This window comes from Salvelinus sp. IW2-2015, linkage group LG24, assembly GCF_002910315.2.
Source record: "Salvelinus sp. IW2-2015 linkage group LG24, ASM291031v2, whole genome shotgun sequence".
Classification (NCBI taxonomy): domain Eukaryota; kingdom Metazoa; phylum Chordata; class Actinopteri; order Salmoniformes; family Salmonidae; genus Salvelinus; species Salvelinus sp. IW2-2015.
Genome location: NC_036864.1, coordinates 5,552,858 through 5,571,725, shown reverse-complemented (window position 1 = coordinate 5,571,725; position 18,868 = coordinate 5,552,858). Strand labels below are relative to the sequence as shown.

General features: G+C 44.7%; 1 pseudogene; it reads right to left on the bottom strand.

Annotated features, from left to right (window-relative positions):
* Positions 1-473: 473 nt before the first annotated feature.
* On the bottom strand, positions 474-9,083 carry LOC111951483 (prosaposin receptor GPR37-like; annotated as a pseudogene).
* Between the last annotated feature and the right edge of the window lie 9,785 nt (positions 9,084-18,868).

Sequence of the window (18,868 nt, the reverse complement as noted above, 5' to 3'; positions counted from 1 at the left end):
TATCTTTCCTTCACTAGAGTGATAGAGTGTGTGGTATACAGTATGTACAGCCCAGTGTGTGAGTAAGGCGTGTGTGAACTGAATCGTGAGTGCAGAGTTTGAGTGAGGGGTGACGTGAGTATGTCCGGTCCAGCCCAGTCCACTCCAGCCAACTATTCGGAGTCCACTCCATCCCAGCCAAGTCCCGCCCAGCCACGCCTAGTCCACTCCACTGAGTCCATTTCAGCTCAACACAGTCCAGCGTAGTCTGGTCMCGAGTGTCTGGCTTTGTCCATTCATGTCTGGTCCCAGTTCAGACCACTGGGTTTGTGTACTGGGTTGGAGCACAGTATGTGTATTGGAGTTGTAGTGCAGTTGGATTGTTGTGCAGTTGTCTCGGCAGTATGGCTGTTTAGATGTTACTTGCTCCCTGCGGTTGTATAGTGTGTAGTCCTGGCACTTTTCCCCTGCTAGTGTGTAGTTATATACAGTAGTTGTGTAATAGTGTAATAGTATGCTGTACAGTAGTTGCGTGGTCCTAGCACCCAGTTTGTCAGTCGTGTAGCTAACTGTGTAGTAGCCTGCTGTGGTTTTGTACTGTTGGTGTACAGGTATGTAAATCCAAGCAGTTTGATCCTGCTTGTGAAATGTTGTATKGTTCTATAGTTGCAAAGGTGTGCAGTCTTAGCAGTTTGACTCTGCAGGTGTGACGTTGTACAGTTCTGTGTACTAGTATGTTGGTAGAGTCCTGCAGGTGAGTAGCTGTGTAGTCATTTAAAGTTCCAATGCAGCTGTTTTTATCTCAATATCATATCATTTTTGGGTAATAATGAAGTAACTTGTCAAAAAAGAAAAACAGCTTCTTAGAAAATAACCATTTCTCCAGCAAGAATTTAGCTCAGATTGTCTGGTTAATGGTCTGAGTGGGGAGGGGAAAACTGAAATCTTGCTGTTTTTGACAGAGACGTTTGTAACTCTCTTTCTTATTGGTCTAACTAATTTACCACCTGGTGATGTCACCAGGCAGGCCAKAACTCCATCCCACCAAAACAGGATGAACTTCAGGCGGTCTTCTCAAAAGGATCTTATACTAAAGGGGCATTATCATCATTTTCACAATTTCACAGTATTATATCAACCAGTGTGGAAATATACACTGAATATAAAACACTGAAAAATCATGTTTTTGACTGCACTGGACCTTTAACAGTGGTTTTAACAGTTGGACCCTGRGGGAGTGTAGATGCTGAGCTCTCTGCGTATGGTGCTGAAGGGCGACAGCTCCAGCTCTGTGGTACACTCATGTTCATTATCATCACTAGCCGTGCCTGAGGAGTGGGCATGGTTACAGCAGCAGCAACAACAACAGTCCAGGAAGGCCCTGCCTAGCGGGCGACATAACAACAGGAGCAACACAGGCGTCACAGCCGCCCGGCAGAACAACAACAGCTGTGACAGGAGGTGTAAGACCGCCATGGTCCGCTCCGGCACGCCCGCCGCCATGTACGCCGATACGATGTTACAGATGTTRTCCGGGACCACGCAGGCGCCGTAGACTATGGCGAGCGCCACGACGGTACAGTTCATCTGACTTTCCAGGCGTATCTGCTTCTTGTTGCCGCGGACGCAGGCCTGCTCYGCGCGGCGGATCTTGCGGGCGGTGACGAGGGAACAGCCGATGGTGAAGAGCGTAGGGAGGCAGAAGTAACAGCCGAAGCACCACCAGAGCCGCGCGCCCTCGTAYGTGAGACCCAGGATGTAGAGCGTATCTGGGAGCGATGTCGAGATGCGGACCACGCAGCGCTCCGTTGGGGGGTCATCTGGGAGGGCGGGGTCCTCGGTGACCAGCTGGCGGATCAGGAGCTCAGGGAGAGCCAATAGGAGAGCTCCGATCCAGATGACGGCGAGCTTGGCTGTGGTGGAGGTGCAGTTCTCGATCATCTCGTAATACATCTGGACATTGGTGGCTGCGCGGAACCGGTCAATGCACAGAGCGCACAGGGTGAACGTGGTCACACCTAGAGATGCCACCTGGGGACAAATACAGGGYGAAATGGTTAATGGTTTATCACAAAGACAAATGGTTCATCAGAATGTTGACTCATCGGACAGTGTACACCAAATAGTCCTTTTTCATTTTACTTTCACAAAGATGACAACACAATTCATAGAAATCTGACAGAGGATTGTACTGAGTCTTTCCTTGAATTGAAAGAACGCATTAAACTGAAAAAATATGCCAAATTGTAAGCCTTTCAAAGCTTGGAAAACAATTCATTCAGAACCAAGTCTCTGCTATGCCTTGGTTCGAGTCTGAAAGACTGAGGCACAGCAAGGAACCTGGAACGTATCCCTCTCCATCTGGAATCACTTTGACTGCAGTTACTACAGGGAAAACGAACTGTAGCCAGACCCAGACGCTATGGTCTGTATGGTCCTGCTCTGTGATTACTGCTGCTGCAGTTTACTACATAAACAGTAAAACTGTGGAGGTTTCTTTCTCTCACCCACTCCCTCTTCTCGTTACCRCACTCTCCTCCTCTCATCTCTTTCTCTCTCTACCCTCTCTCATGCATTCTCTCTCTTGTTCTCCCTCCTCTCTCCTTCCCCACTCTCTCTTCCTCTCTTCTTCTCTCTATCTGTTAATTAGACTAGTGTTTCCCAGATGTCCCTGGGAGGCCACAGAGGCTACAGCCTTCTAAACAGTAACATCCTGCAGAGATAGAGATAGAGAGGAGCACCACACATGAACTATGGATCTCTGCCAAAGCTGCTACTGTTCTAATGAATTAGAGCCAAAAGAGAACAACACTGGGTCAGCCATTAGAGAGAAGTATGAAAGGAAAGTAAAATACCTGCATGCTATTGTACAGTATGCTCCGGTAGACTTCAAAGAGCATAACATTATTTTTTCCTGTTAATATTAAAACAGTAAAACTGGCAAAAAAAAACCGAGTTGGTGAAACATTGATTTAACCAAAAAACTTGGTTTATATCTTGAAAACAAGATCCCTGTTCCATGGTGACTAATGATGACCTTCAGCCTGTGCTGGTTATACAGTGTGATTGGTTGCTTTAATTACAGCTAGAGAGGGCTTCCTGCTTCCTGGACAACCATGCACCATCGCATCTGTGTGCCAGGTTACTGCCTTCGAGCCCTACTCTGCTTTGTACACTCACACAGGTGCCAACATGGTGAATATTTCATAGCCTGAACACTGGGCTGGAGACAAGTCAAACTAAACACTGTCACACAGACCGGGTGAATTCTTTGATCAGATCTCACAGAGCAGGAGAGAGAGAGGGGGCAGAATAGGACAAGCCTAGTTTTGTACATATATGTAGATCAAAGATATGGGCATGGGCCAATGGCCATGGTGCTGGCGCTAGTGTGGAGCTAACGTTGCTTAACTGAAAGCTGTGTGTGTGTTTGTGTGTGTGTGTGTATGCGTGATTATTCCTATCGCTAGCCTAATTATTCATACAACAGCCTGACATCTTTATAATGATTAACAGGCCAATTTGGCAGACCTGACCCCTGTCATGTCTGCGGCCATGCTCACAGTCTGTACAGCACCATTGTCTGTCTCAGTTACTTATTTTGTACAGCAGGTAATAGAGAAAGTTCCCCTGTTGCTGGTATAATAATGGCCCACGAATTCCCTGATTAAGCTCCTCTGAGCAGTTGCCTTCAAAACCCATGTTATTAATTGGAGTTTAATGGCGACTGAGTGACTGGTGGCCCCACGGCGGGCGGCCATGTTGGATCCTGAGCGGCTGTCATGGTAATGACTCTTATCTATTAATAAATGGTGCAATACTCACAAATGCACACACACACACACACACATACAGACACAGAAACAAACACACACGCACACACACTGAGCGCATTAATAAGCTGAAGAAAAAAGCTATTACAGTTCAGGTCTGTTACAGGCTGACTGCGTCWGACCCTCCCTCCCTCTCTCCCCCCTTCCCCAGACCATAACTCCAACAGGAGAAGCCTAGGCCCTGGCTGCCACTCTGCCACGGGGATCATCAGTCTCTCTGTACAGTCAYGGAATGGATCATCACAGAGACAAGCTGGCAGACAGGGCTAAATATGGACCCGAGCACTCTTATGACTCCATGACGTAGCCTCTGAACTGTAACACTGATTTAATGTTCACTGTTTTAGCTCTGTGTGTGATACGGTTATCCTAGGTTACTGTTGAGATGAAGCTCATGGTAAATGTCTATTACCAAGWGGACATTACAGTTATTTTCTATTCCAGTTTGTTCTACACAGGCTGTGCATACACATGATTCACACAGTTATAKATAAGTCAATATTTCWTTTCTGCTTCTATAATCATTTTGTTTGATTCTCTCTGGGTTGTGATGTTGTTATCRATCTATGTGGTATATCTCTCAGKAAACTACGCATCTACTCATCCTCTAGCTAACCAATAGCCTGAATYGGATAATTATCACCCATCATCCATTATTTACAAATACTAATTATATACACTGAATCATTAACACATATTCCAATGAACTATCATGTATGTGCCGGTCAGACCGCATGAGTAATGAGTAATAGAGGGACAGATAATGTGCTGTTGGGCGGAGTGTGTGTATGTGTGTTGGATGAAGTGTATATGTGGGAGTGTGTGGTGTGTATGTGGGAGTGTGTGGTGTGTATGTGGGAGTGTGTGGTGTGTATGTGGGAGTGTGTGCAGAGAGGATCACTGTGGGTAACGATCAGTGGAGGGCAGGCCATCCCACCCATCTGGAATCTCAGTACGCCCTGCTACCGTGTGTGTGTGAGAGAGTTTCTGCGTGTGTGTGTGTGAGTGTGAGAGAGAGCAAGAGAGAGAGAGAGTGCCTAGGTGTGTGTGAGATTTAGTGTGTGTTTGAGATTCTGTGCATGTGTGTCCATAAGTGAGAGAGATTGAGCCTGTGTATGTGTGTGTGATTGAGCCTGTGCAAGTGTGCGCCCACATACATGMGTGTCAGGGTGATGAATGTCTAGCTATTAACACCAATCACAATGCAGTCCTCCACCTCTGACCCGAATGGCTCCCAGTTTAACGTCTATTCCCTGCAGCAGACTGGGATGAGTTTATCTCCCCGCAGACAGCAGCACCTCAGCCTCCCAGTCTCTCTCTGTCTGAGAGTGGACAAAGCTTCTGGAGAGAACCCCTCTATGCCTATCTGAGCCTCACTGTTCKCACTGAACTTACAGAAGCYATATCTTTACTATTCACTACTGGCTGTTGATATAGGCTACGCTGCAGACATTAGCCAGGGATGTGATTCATATAACAACACTCATGACTCACAAGGGCCTCTTCCACTCAGCTTCTCTCCTAACACCACGCCCAAACCGGACGCGCGCGTGCGCCATCGTGCGCAGATTGATTTTCTCCTCCCAAACCAAACGCGATCACGACACGCTGGTTGAAATATCAAAACAAACTCTGAACCAATTACAGTATATTAACTTGGGGAAAGGTCAAAAAAGCCTTTAACACTGATGGCAATTTAGCTAGCTGAAATGCACAAGGTCCTCTGCTCCGACAATTAATACACATAAAACGGTCAACCGAATTGTTTCTAGTCATCTCTCCTTCTTCCCGGCTTTTTCTTCTTTGAACTTTATATGGCGATTGGCATCTAACTTTCATAACAAGGTCTATTACCATAACTGACTGAGTGACCTCAGTTCATCTTTCAATCCTCCACGTGTGTATAACCAATGAGGAGATGGCACGTGGGTATATGCTTCWATAAACCAATGAGGAGATGGGGGAGGCAGGACTTGCACCGCGTTCAGCGGCACAAATAGAACTGACTTCTATTTTGGCGCTTGGCAACGCAGACGCTTGTTGGTGCTTGGCAACGCAGACGCTTGTTGGCGCTTGGCAACGCAGACGCTTGTTGGCGCTTGCGAGCAGTGTGGTCAGCATGTTAGAGCTCTGCACATCACTGGAGACTTGATTACATACACACACTCACACACACCACATGAGCAGGCCACAGAAGCCACGCACACACATACACACACCACAGAGAGATCCTCCCATCAGTGTCAGAGGGACTGTCCATGTCTCAGTGGAAAACTGTAGCATCTCTCCTCCTCTCCTAGCTGTCTGTATCTAATGCATTATCGTCACCATGTTAGCTGTGTGGTCATGTACGTGCGTACGTGTGTCTTCGTCTGTGAGTCTGTCTGATTGTGTCTGCACACACATCTGTGTGTGGGTGTGTGGTCCTGAGTCAGTGGGCAATGCAGCCCGAGGCTTCCTCTCCTCCCAGTGGACTGTTCTCTCCCACATCCTGCCTGCGGAGTGACTTTACTCCCCACTTAATCCACATACAGTCACAGTGGGTCAACTCAGCACTGCACTGGGCTGAGGACACGCACGGACACACACATGCACACGCATGGCCGGACGACACACACGCGTGCACTGACGCACGCAGGCACTATGGGCCATGCATGTTTAAAATTCACAAACGTGCCTGCACGCACTCACCCACATGCACCGAAACCAACCACAACACACAACACACCACACACACACACACACACACAACACACACACACACACACCACACACACACACCCACACACACACACACACACACACCCACACACACACACACACACAACACACACACACACACACACCTTCTTCAAGCGCTCCTCACCGCCCACCTAGCTCTACTTAGAAGTTATGTTTCTCTGCAGCAGAAACCAAATACCATTCACCAGTTTCACCACTACACTGTACAATGAGATTAGGAGTTTTGGAAATAACAAACGGGTTTTAACCCAATGTTACAAAGTAAAGGCATGACTGCACAGAGAGAGAGAGAGAGAGAGAGAGAGAGAGAGAGAGAGAGAGAAGAAGAAGAGAGAAGAGAAGAGAGAGAGAGAGAGACAGAAGTGGGAGAACATGAGGGAGAGATAGAGGGAAGGATTAAGTGTGTGGGTGTCATGAGGTGAGGGAGGAGGAGGGGATGCCACTTCCATCCAGCAGCCAGCAGGTGTATGTTGCAGTGTCACGCTGGGTGTCACAATAGCTGAGGTGACATCTGAGTTTGGTGGGAACTCATCTTGTTTATTATTGTGCCGAGGATGGCTAATCCCCTGTTAGGGTGAAATGGATTAGTGTCATGTTCACTGTGATAGACTTTTCTATCCCAACTTGTTCTGAATATGACAATACTGTATTATAAATGTGTACTAGACAATGCAATACTACTTGAAATTGTGCCTATGCAAAGAGAAATGTGCAGTTGCCCCATCAGCCWCCAATATAGGAGACAATCTGTAGTAGAATATAATAAAATAMAACATAATAGAATACCTCCAAATATGGCACGATTTTACAGGTGAAATCTCCCAGTAGCCAGGACTTAGTCAACTCYTGGAAAATGACGAGGGGCAGACAAAAGAAGACGACTACAAAATCCCAGATGGCCAGGTTAGCTATGAGAGAGTTGGAGATACTCTTCATATAGTAGTTCTGACACACGATGCACAGTATGGCTATGTTCCCTGCTATCCCYGCCAGGAAAATGATGGCAGCAACGCCCGTGATAGCATAAGCTCCAAAGGTTTCACTTGTCACTGGGTAAAATGGGTTTTTGATTTCGCTTCCAAAATCTGCTGTGTTGGGAGGGGTCATTGGAGTGGCATCCCATGGGTTTTCCTCCCGGTAAGTAAACATCTCGTTTTTCCTGGTGAAGAAGTCGAGGGGTAGGTCGGTAGAGGTGAGAGCTAGGGGCTTGGGTATTGGTTCCCATGGAGAGAGAGGGGGGTCCAGCCCGCCCACTGCGCTGTGCGACTGAGATAAAGCCATTGAGCTTTTGTTCAACACTTTTCTCACCCTCTTAAACGCCTTCTTCTGCTCGTCTTTTGTGCCTCTCTTGCGTCTGTCGCTGTCCAGTTGTCCCCCGCGCTGCTGGCCCATTGCTGGGGGCTTAGTGATATTGTATCCACCTGCCGTCCCCATGGCAGCGGCTGCGCCAATCTCCCTATTCAACTTTCTCCTCTTGTGGCGGCGCACCAGGTCCCTATGTGGGGTCGCAGAGTAATCCCCCAGTGTTAGTGTTCTGTTGGACTGGTGTTGTTTTAATCCCACATGCCTATGTTTTGTTTCATCCGCAATTACGCGCGTCCTTCTCACAGAAGTAGAATGAATCTTTTCAATCCATGTTTGAATATTTTGTTTGGAGTAGGACGTACCTGTAGCGTGTCCCCCGGAGCGAYTGCTGTTGTAAACTGTGTTTTGGGGACCTTCTCTGATGGCTGTGTGAGCGGTCCTGTGTGTTGCTGTGGCGTTAAGCCCATAATAACCCCCCGCAGTTTCTCTAGTTCGTATGTCGCCATTATTTCTGAGAGATYAGACATGTGCATTCCCCAYCAACACACACAGCGTCCTCAGCATCAGAGTCCGCATGGTCCAGATCATAGCGCAGACAGAGATATCCTCCTCAGAAAGCCATCGTTATCTCGGTGAAGAGAATAAYCTCCCGTTCAGTCTACACCCATAACGACAAAAATTACACTAAACGTAAACACTCAATGTAGATCCCAAACATCTTATAATGTTTGCAAACTTTTAGCTCATATCTAAATTCAGCGCACTGGGTTTGGTCTCCGCCGTGCTGTTGTTCTGTGCACGCCWGCCGCCACCTCATGTGAGATGTATTTTGTCAAGTAGAAAGCGCCATGCCTTACCGAACTAGATATCCCTGCAAGGTCCTCATGGCACCACATGCCGCTAGCAAACTCATATTACAGCGACAACATGGTCACATGCATCTCATCTCCATAAACAGCAGATCACCGGACTTTCCCTTGTGAGCCGAACAGGCTGCACTGGCTGTGGTTGGGTCGGGCTGAGAGTCTCACAGACTGCTGCTGCTGTGTGTTTGTTACACAGCTGCGAYAGAACGAGAGAAGATAGGCGCGGCTCTGGCTGGCTCTCTCTGTCCGCTCCGTGGAGCACCGCGGTGAGCTGGGTGTCTCGGGGAGGACTGTGGAGGAAAATGCACTCCCCTMGCGGCTAACCCTGATCTGTCACTCCGCATCGATCAGATCCTGCCTCCTGACTACCGCCGCTGYCAGCCAACCACGCCCGATGACGCCCACTCGATAAATATATTATTATCATAATTACACATAGCAATATCAGCGTATACTGACACCACCACCTCTTTCTCCATGGTTTAACATAATATTTTGGGTTGAAACTATTCTGATGTCTATTTGTTCGATATCAGTTATTGTGCAAAACATCTGCAGTAGCCTAGTAGCCTACAGGGTATGTATACACATCCCAGCTAGCACATAAAGTTCGACAACCATATGTTTCTTAGAGCTTGGTGAGAGGGTGGTTGTCCTATGGTTGTTTGGCATACAACCTTTCTGGGAATGGTGTCGAATAGTTGCTTGGCTTTGGAACATTCTCAGTACATTTAAGGAACTTGACAAAAAAAGAAGATTTTCTTGGTATTTCATAACGTTAACAGAATGTTTCCTAAAAGTTCAAACATGATACTGTTCTAGGAACGTTCTCCAACTGGAATGTTCTCAAATTGTTCCAAGAAGCTCAAGAAACAACGTTCTTCTGTCTAAATTTCAGTACTTCAGCATAACGTTTCATACAGATATTCAAATGGTTTTATTTAAAGTCATGTTCTCAAATTGTTCCCGAGATCTTTAAGAAAACTTTCCATAAAAAACACAAGAAAACTTTAGTAACGTTCAGAGAACGTTCTAAGAATGTTATTTAAAAAGCATACATTCCATTCTCAAATGTTAAGAACACTTTCCATAAAAACCACAAGAAAACTTTAGTAACGTTCAGAGAACGTTCTAAGAATGTTATTTAAAAAGCATACATTCCATTCTCAAATGTTAAGAACACTTTCCATAAAAACCACAAGAAAACTTTAGTAACGTTCAGAGAACGTTCTAAGAATGTTATTTAAAAAGCATACATTCCATTCTCAAATGTTAAGAACACTTTCCATAAAAACCACAAGAATAATTTAGTAATGTTCAGAGAACGCTCTAAGAATTTAATTTAAAAACATATGCGTTCCGTTCTCAGCATCAACAAAACTATATTGTTAAGTGTGTCCAAGTGTGTTGGCCAAGCCCACTAATTGGCCATGCCTGATCTTAATGAGTGTGTGCTTTCTTTGAAATGGGGTCTGTTTGAATAGACCAAAATGAACAGCTTTGTATGCCTAAAAAACATTGCATGCTAGCTCCATCTTTGTGACGCAGTGGACTAATTCCATGGATAGACAACAGAAGCTTATAGGTTAACATCTCACTGATGCCGTGTGTAACAATAAAAACCAAATGTGTTTGCATGATTAATGCCTAAGTATATACATTTCTATGTGTCTTATCTGTGCTTGGAATTCAAAAAAAGTTAACCTAAGCTATCAGTGTTATTAAAACATCCAGTGAAAGTTTTAAGAAAGTTATTCAAAAACCTCCAAATGACCGCCAATTTCCGTTCTCAGAGCATTTTTCAAACCTCTCAGGAAAACTTTAAAGGACCCAGAATAAAACGTTCTCAGAACCTCCCTGCAACCTAAAAATAAACATTCCCAGAACAGGCGAAATGTTCACTTCTGTTCTCAGAATGTTTAAAGAACTTCTCATTTTACTAGTCAAATGAAACCAAAAACATACGTTCCCACAACTTCCAAGGAACCAAATGTGCTAGCTGGGACGTATACACAATTAATAGGAGACCATGATTTGTGTGCACTGCCATACCATGCATATGCATAGGCCTAATAGGATATGTATCATCCCTTAAAAATAATACTATCAGGAAGAGTCATTCAATTATTTTGTCTGTGTTCATATTGGTAACAGTTTTTTAGCACATCCCCTAGCTGTCTTTTTAGTTAGAGAACAGACTTGTTTGACAAGAGTTCTGACTCTGGGCTGACACATTAAATGGAAAGAAATTGTTTTGAGTACATGGACAAGATGGAGCATGTCCAGGCTTGCAGAAACATTTCCTGCAGGAGGAGGGAAGACGGGAATGTTGTGACTGTTAAAACTGGCCATCCTTTTAACAAAAGGATAGATTTGGAGTTGGATAAACTTGGATTTTTCGGCAGGTACATATGCAGGATGCTACCCTCCACAGCATGGCCTTCGCTCCAGATCAAAACTCCAAACCTACAACCTCATTTTGACCAAAATGAACTGTTTCCAAGGTTTTCTTTTTCCAAGCTATACGGTGGGTACTCTAGCAAASAAACAGAAGAGACCTAAGGACACCATCCAACCTGGAACTGAGTGAGTAGTGTTTGGTCTGATGCTATTTTGAAAGCCAAGAAGAAAAAAATGCAATAAAAATAAAGTTCATTACAATGATATATTTTACTTAATGGGGACTGAATGCTGAGTTAAGGCTCCCAGGCTTGCAAGGACAGASCAGATACAAATMCAATTAGCACTAAGATGTGAAGTAAAGGGTGTCGAGGCCTTTGGTCCCAACAAGTGGCAGGAGTCTTTGAAGCATCCTTTGAAGCCCCCTCCTGCTGTTCAGAGATCATTCACTGGCATTTTCTACAAGAAATCTGCCTCTAGAAATAAAAGCTTCTCRCAAGTGGGTGTGACGCCTACTCCCGTTGCCTGCTGAACTGCTGCTTGGATTCCACCTGGCGATCTGTTCACCGTCTGCCCTGGCCTGTCTCCCCTTGTCTGGTACCCCCATCCCACTCACCCCTCTATCCCGAGCTTTCGCTCACCTCCAGCACTCYCGCACTGTTGGGGAGAGTGACTCTGAACTTACAATGGCTAGACCCAAGTCATTATAGATKAAWWWWWWWTKTTGTTCATTTTGCTATTTTGTTATTTTTCTCATGACACCTGCATACTTTGTTGACTACAAACTTTCTTTACCCAACCGTGTGACAGACTATGTTTGTTCCCACCCACGGYACTCTGACTCTCTACTGGTTACACAGACTTTTGGCCTCCCATCRTATTCRAACCASCTATCGCCGGCTTTGTATRCATMTTACCTGATGAAATTGCTGTACAATATGATCTTGTTGCCATCTGATMCACATTCAGATGTAAAAKATCAGCACTGCAGAGCTCRCCATGTCCTCTGCCGTGCCTTGATTGTATTACTGTASATGATATCTGGAAATGTGCATGTACACCCTGGCGCATCTASTGTTGCTAGCCCCAATTCTGACTTGTGCTCTGATCTCTGCTTCACTGATTGCTGCTCTCGTAAAAGCTTGGGTTATGTGCGCGTTAACACTAGAAGKTGATTACCTAAAATGGGTAAATTGAAAGTGTGGGTTGACAGCTCCAATCCAGATGTGTTGGTCATTACTGAGACCTGGTTAAGGAAGAGTGTTTTGAATACTGATGTTAATCTTTCTGGTTATAATGTTTTTCGGCAAGACAGATCTTCCAAAGGTCGGAGGAGTGGCAATCTTTACCAAGGATCACCTTCAGTGCTCGGTTGTCTCCACCAAGTCTGTCCCCAAACAATTTCATTAGCTGGTTTTAAGCATTAAACTATCAAATAGCTCTTTGTTGACTGTTGCTGGGTGCTATCGTCCTCCATCAGCACCGGCCTGTACCCTACCTGCCCTAAGCTCTCTCCTGGCTTCTTACACTAAGTCTGAATGTGTCCTGCTTGGTGACGTAAACTGGGTCATGCTTAAACCACCTGACCAAGTCCTAAAGCAATGGGACTCCCTAAATCTTTCTCKGATTATTACCAATCCCACAAGATATGACTCCAAACACCCAGAAAAGGCTACTCTCCTCTATGTTATCCTCAAAAATAATCCTGATAGGTATCAGTCTGGTGTTTTCTGTAATGACCTTAGTGATCACTGTTTTACAGCCTGTGTTCCTAATGGATGCTCAGTGAAACGACCTGTCCTGATTTGTCATAGACGCTTGCTAAAAAACTTTAATGATCAAGCCTTCCTTCATGAACTGGCCTCTGTAAAATGGTATAGAATCAGCTTGATCCCCTCTGTCGAAGACAATTGGACCTTCTTTTTTGATATGTTCAGTGGTATTGTTAACAAARAGGTTCCTCKCCTGGTTCGACRGTGATCATGCAAAGTTACTCCACCTCAAGAATTGCATTTGGCGAAAGGCTCGGCACACGCATACTRAGGCTGACTGGCTCTCGTTCAGGTAAATGAGAAATAAGTGCACTCAGGCTATCCGGAAGGCCAAAGTTATTTACTTTAAGGAGCAGTTCTCTCTCTTTGGGTCTAACCCCAAGAAGTTCTGGAAAACGGTTTAAGACCTGGAGAATAAACCCTCCTCCTCACCGCTGCCCATGTCCCTTAATGTTGATTATTTGGTTGTTACTGACAATAAGCACATGGCTGAGCTCTTTAATCACCACTTCATTCAGTCAGGATTCCTATTTGACTCAGCCATGCCTCCTTGCCCGTCCAACATTTCCTAATATCCCACCCCTTGTAAAGCGACTATCCCTGATGCTTCTCCTTCTTTTTCTCCAGCCCCGCAACAAAGTTTCTCCCTGCAGGCAGTCGCTGAGTCCGAGGTGCTAAAGGAGCTCCTTAAACTTGACCTCAAAAAACATCTTTGTCAGATGGTTTAGACCACATATGTCAGAGTCAAGGCCCGCGGGCCACATCCGGCCCGCGAGAAGGTTTTTTACGGCCCCTGGGATGATCTTGATTTATTATTAGAACCGGCCCGCAGACCGCAGCAAGCCGGCAGCCCGCAGATCTTTTACACGCACCAATACTACATTTCCCACAATGCAACGGTGACGCACCGAGCAGTAGGCTGCTTCATTTCAATATTTATTGGCACAGCAGTCGTCAGCATCACAGTAAAATTAACTTTCAGATACCCATCAAAAATGGCAAAACGGAAGGTGGACACTGCCAGATTAATCGCCAGAGCCTTTATCTCTGTGAGAAATAAGCTCCGTACCTTCAGTCTACACCCATAACGACAAAAATTACAACACGTAAACACTCAATGTTAGTCCAAAATCTTATAATGTTTGCAAACTTTAGCTCATATCTAAATTCAGCGCACTGGGTTTGGTCTCGCCGGTGCTGTTGTTCTGTGCACGCCTCGCCACCTCATGTGAGATGTATTTTGTCAAGTAGAAGCGCCAGCCATGCTTACGAACTAGATATCCTGCAAGTCTCATGCACCACATGCCGCTAGCAAACTCATATTACAGCGACAACATGGTCACATGCATCTCATCTCCATAAACAGCAGATCACCGGACTTTCCCTTGTGAGCCGACAGGCTTGCACTGGCTGTGGTGGGTCGGGCTGAGAGTCTCACAGGCTGCTGCTGCTGTGTGTTGTTACACAGCTGCAAAGACGAGAGAAGATAGGCGCGCTCTGGCTGGCTCTCTCTGTCCGCTCCGTGGAGCACCGCGGTGAGCTGGGTTCTCGGGAGACTGTGAGGAAAATGCACTCCCCTGGCGGCTAACCCTGATCTGTCACTCCGCATCGATCAGATCCTGCCTCCTGACTACGCCGCTGGCAGCCAACACGCCCGATGACGCCCACTCGATTATATATTTATTATCATAATTACACATAGCAATATCAGCGTATACTGACACCACCACCTCTTTCTCCATGGTTTAACATAATATTTTGGGTTGAAACTATTCTGATGTCTATTTGTTCGATATCAGTTATTGTGCAAAACATCTGCAGTAGCCTAGTAGCCTACAGGGGATGTATACACATCCCAGCTAGCACATAAAGTTCGACAACCATATGTTTCTTAGAGCTTGTGAGAGTGGTTGGTCTCATGGTTGTTTGGCATACAACCTTTCTGGGATGATGGTCGAATAGTTGCTTGGCTTTGGAACATTCTCAGTACATTAAGGAACTTGACAAAAAAAGAGATTTTCTTGGTATTTCATAACGTTACAGAATGTTTCCTAAAAGTTCAAAATGATACTGTTCTAGGAACGTTCTCCAACTGGAATGTTCTAATTGTTCCAGAAGCTCAAGAAACAACGTTCTTCTGTCTAAATTTCAGTACTTCAGCATAACGTTCATACAGATATTCAAATGGTTTTTTATTTAAAGTCATGTTCTCAAATTGTTCCGAGATCTTTTAAGAAAACTTTCCATAAAAAACACAAGAAAACTTTAGTAACGTTCAGAGAACGTTCTAAAGAATGTTATAAAAGCATACATTCCATTCTCAAATGTTAAGAACACTTTCCATAAAAACCACAAGAATAATTTAGTAATGTTCAGAGAACGCTCTAAGAATTTAATTTAAAAACATATGCGTTCCGTTCTCAGCATCAACAAAACTATATTGTAAGTGTGTCCAAGTGTGTTTGCCAAGCCCACTAATTGGCCATGCCTATCTTAATGAGTGTGTGCTTTCTTGAAATGGGGGTCTGTTTGAATAGACCAAAATGAACAGCTTGTATGCCTAAAAAAACATTGCATGCTAGCTCCATCTTTGTGACGCAGTGGACTAATTCCATGGATAGACAACAGAAGCTTATAGGTTAACATCTCACTGATGCCTGTGTGTAACAATAAAAACCAAATGTGTTTGCATGATAATGCCTAAGTAATACATTTCTATGTGTCTTATCTGTGCTTGGAATTCAAAAAAAGTTAACCTAAGCTATCAGTGTTATTAAAAATCCAGTTGAAAGTTTAGAAAGTTATGTCAAAAACCTCAAATGACCGCCATTTCCGTTCTCAGAGCATTTTCAAACCTCTCAGGAAAACTTTAAAGGCCCAGAATAAAACGTTCTCAGAACCTCCTCTGCAACCTAAAATAAACATTCCCAGAACAGGCGAAATGTTCACTTCTGCTTCTCAGAATGTTTTAAAGAACTTCTCATTTTACTAGTCAAAATGAACCAAAAACATACGTTCCACAACTTCCAAGGAACCAAATGTCTAGCTGGGACGTATACACATTAATAGGAGACCATGATTTGTGTGCACTGCCATACCAGCATATGCATAGGCCTAATAGGATTGTATCATCCTTAAAAAATAAGATCTATGAGGAAGAGTCATCAATTATTTGTCTGTGTTCATATTGGTAACAGTTTTTTAGCACATCCCCTAGCTGTCTTTTTAGTTAGAGACAGACTTGTTTGACAAGAGTTCTGACTCTGGGCTGACACATTAAATGAAAGAAATTGTTTTGAGTACATGGACAAATGATGAGCAGCATTCCAGGCTTGCAGAAACATTTCCTGCAGGAGGAGGAAGACGGGAATGTTGTGACTGTTAAAACTGCCATCCTTTAACAAAAGGATAGATTGAGTTAGATCAACTGTTGGATTTTTCGGCAGGTACATATGCAGGATGCTACCCTCCACAGCATGCCTTCGCTCCAGATCAAAACTCCAAACCTACAACCTCATTTTGACCAAAATGAACTGTTTCCAAGGTTTTCTTTTTCCAAGCTATACGGTGGGTACTCTAGCAAAGAAACAGAAGAGACCTAAGGACACCATCCAACCTGGAACTGAATGAGTAGTGTTTGGTCTGATGCTATTTTGAAAGCCAAGAAGAAAAAATGCAATAAAAATAAAGTTCATTACAATGATATATTTTACTTTAATGGGACTGAATGCTGAGTTAAGGCTCCCAGGCTTGCAAGGACAGAGCAGATACAAATGCAATTAGCACTAAGATGTGAAGTAAAGGGTGTCGAGGCCTTTGCGTCAACAAGTGGAAGTCTTTGAAGCATCTTTGAAGCCCCTCCTGCTGTTCAGAGATCATTCACTGGCATTTTCTACAAGAATCTGCCTCTAGAAATAAATAAGAAAGCATCTGCTCAAGTGTGAGTGTGACGCCTACTCCCGTTGCGCTGCCGAACTGCTGCTTGATTCCACCTGGCATCTGTTCACCGTCTGCCCTGGCCTGTCTCCCCTTGTCTGGTACCCCCATCCCACTCACCCCTCTATCCCAGCTTTCGCTCACCTCCAGCACTACCGCACTGTTGGGGAGAGTGACTCTGAACTTACAAGGCTAGACCCAAGTCATTATAGATCAATTTTTTTTCTTGTTCATTTTGCTATTTTGTTATTTTTCTCATGACACCTGCATACTTTGTTTGACTAACAAACTTTCTTTACCCAACCGTGTGACAACTATGTTTGTTCCCACCCACGGAACTCTGACTCTCTACTGGTTACACAGACTTTTGGCCTCCCATCCTATTCTAACCACCTATCGCCGGCTTTGTATTCCATTTTACTGATGAAATTGCTGTACAATATGATCTGTTGCCATCTGATTACATTCAGATGTAAAAATCAGCACTGCAGAGCTCCATGTCCTCTGCCGTGCCTTGATTGTATTACTGTAGATGATATCTGGAAATGTGCATGTACACCCTGGCGCATCTAGTTTGCTAGCCCCATATGTGCACTTGTGCTCTGATCTCTGCTTCACTTATTGCTGCTCTCCTAAAAGCTTGGTTACTGTGCCGCTTAACACTAGAAGATGATTACCTAAAATGGGTAAATTGAAAGTGTGGGTTGACAGCTCCAATCCAGATGTGTTGGTCATTACTGAGACCTGGTAAGGAAGAGTGTTTTTGAATACTGATGTTAACCTTTCTGGTTATAATGTTTTTCGGCAAGACAGATCTCAAAGGGAGGAGTGGCAATCTTTACCAAGGATCACCTTCAGTGCTCGGTTGTCTCCACCAAGTCTGTCCCCAAACAATTTCATTAGCTGGTTTTAAGCATTAAACTTTTCAAATACCTTTGTTGACTGTTGCTGGGTGCTTCGTCCTCCATCAGCACCGGCCTGTACCCTACCTGCCTAAGCTCTCTCCTGGCTTCTTACACTAAGTCTGAATGTGTCCTGCTTGTGACGAAAACTGGGTCATGCTTAAACCACCTGACCAAGTCCTAAAGCAATGGGACTCCCTAAATCTTTCTCCGATTATACCCAATCCACAAAGATATGACTCCAAACACCCAGAAAAGGCTACTCTCCTCTATGTTATCCTCAAAAATAATCCTGATAGGTATCAGTCTGGTGTTTTTCTGTAATGACCTTAGTGATCACTGTTTTACAGCCTGTGTTTCCTATGGATGCTCAGTGAACGACCTGTCCTATTTGTCATAACGCTTGCTAAAAAACTTTAATGATCAAGCCTTCTTTCATGAACTGGCCTCTGTAAAATGGTATAGAATCAGCTTGATCCCCTCTGTCGAAGACAATTGGACCTTCCTTTTTGATAGTCAGTGGTATTGTAACAAATAGGTTCCTCCCTGGTTTGACTGTATCATGCCAAAGTTATACTTCCACCTCAAGAATTGCATTTGGCGAAAGCTGCCGCCGGACTACGCATACTCAGGCTGACTGGCTCTCGTTCAGTAAATAGAAAATAGTGCACTCAGGCTATCCGGAGGCCAAAGTTATTTTACTTTAAGGAGCAGTTCTCTCTCTTTGGGTCTAACCCCAAGAAGTTCTGGAAAACGGTTTTTAAGACCTGGAGAATAACCCTCCTCCTCACAGCTGCCCATGTCCTTAATGTTGATATTGTTGTTGACTGACAATAAGCACATTGGCTGAGCTCTTTAATCACCACTTCATTCAAGTCAGGATTCTATTGACTCAGCCATGCCTCCTTGCCCGTCCAACATTTCTAATATTCCCACCCCTGTAGTACTGCGACTATCCCTGATGCTTCTCCTCTTCTTTTCTCCAGCCCGCAACAAAGTTTCTCCCGCCTGAGGCAAGTGCTCACTGCTCGAGCGGTGCGTAAGGAGCCTCCGTCAAAACACTCCTCTATGACTCACAAAACATCTTTGTCAGCCATTGGGGCTTAGACTCGCATTCTTCTTTTAACGAGGTT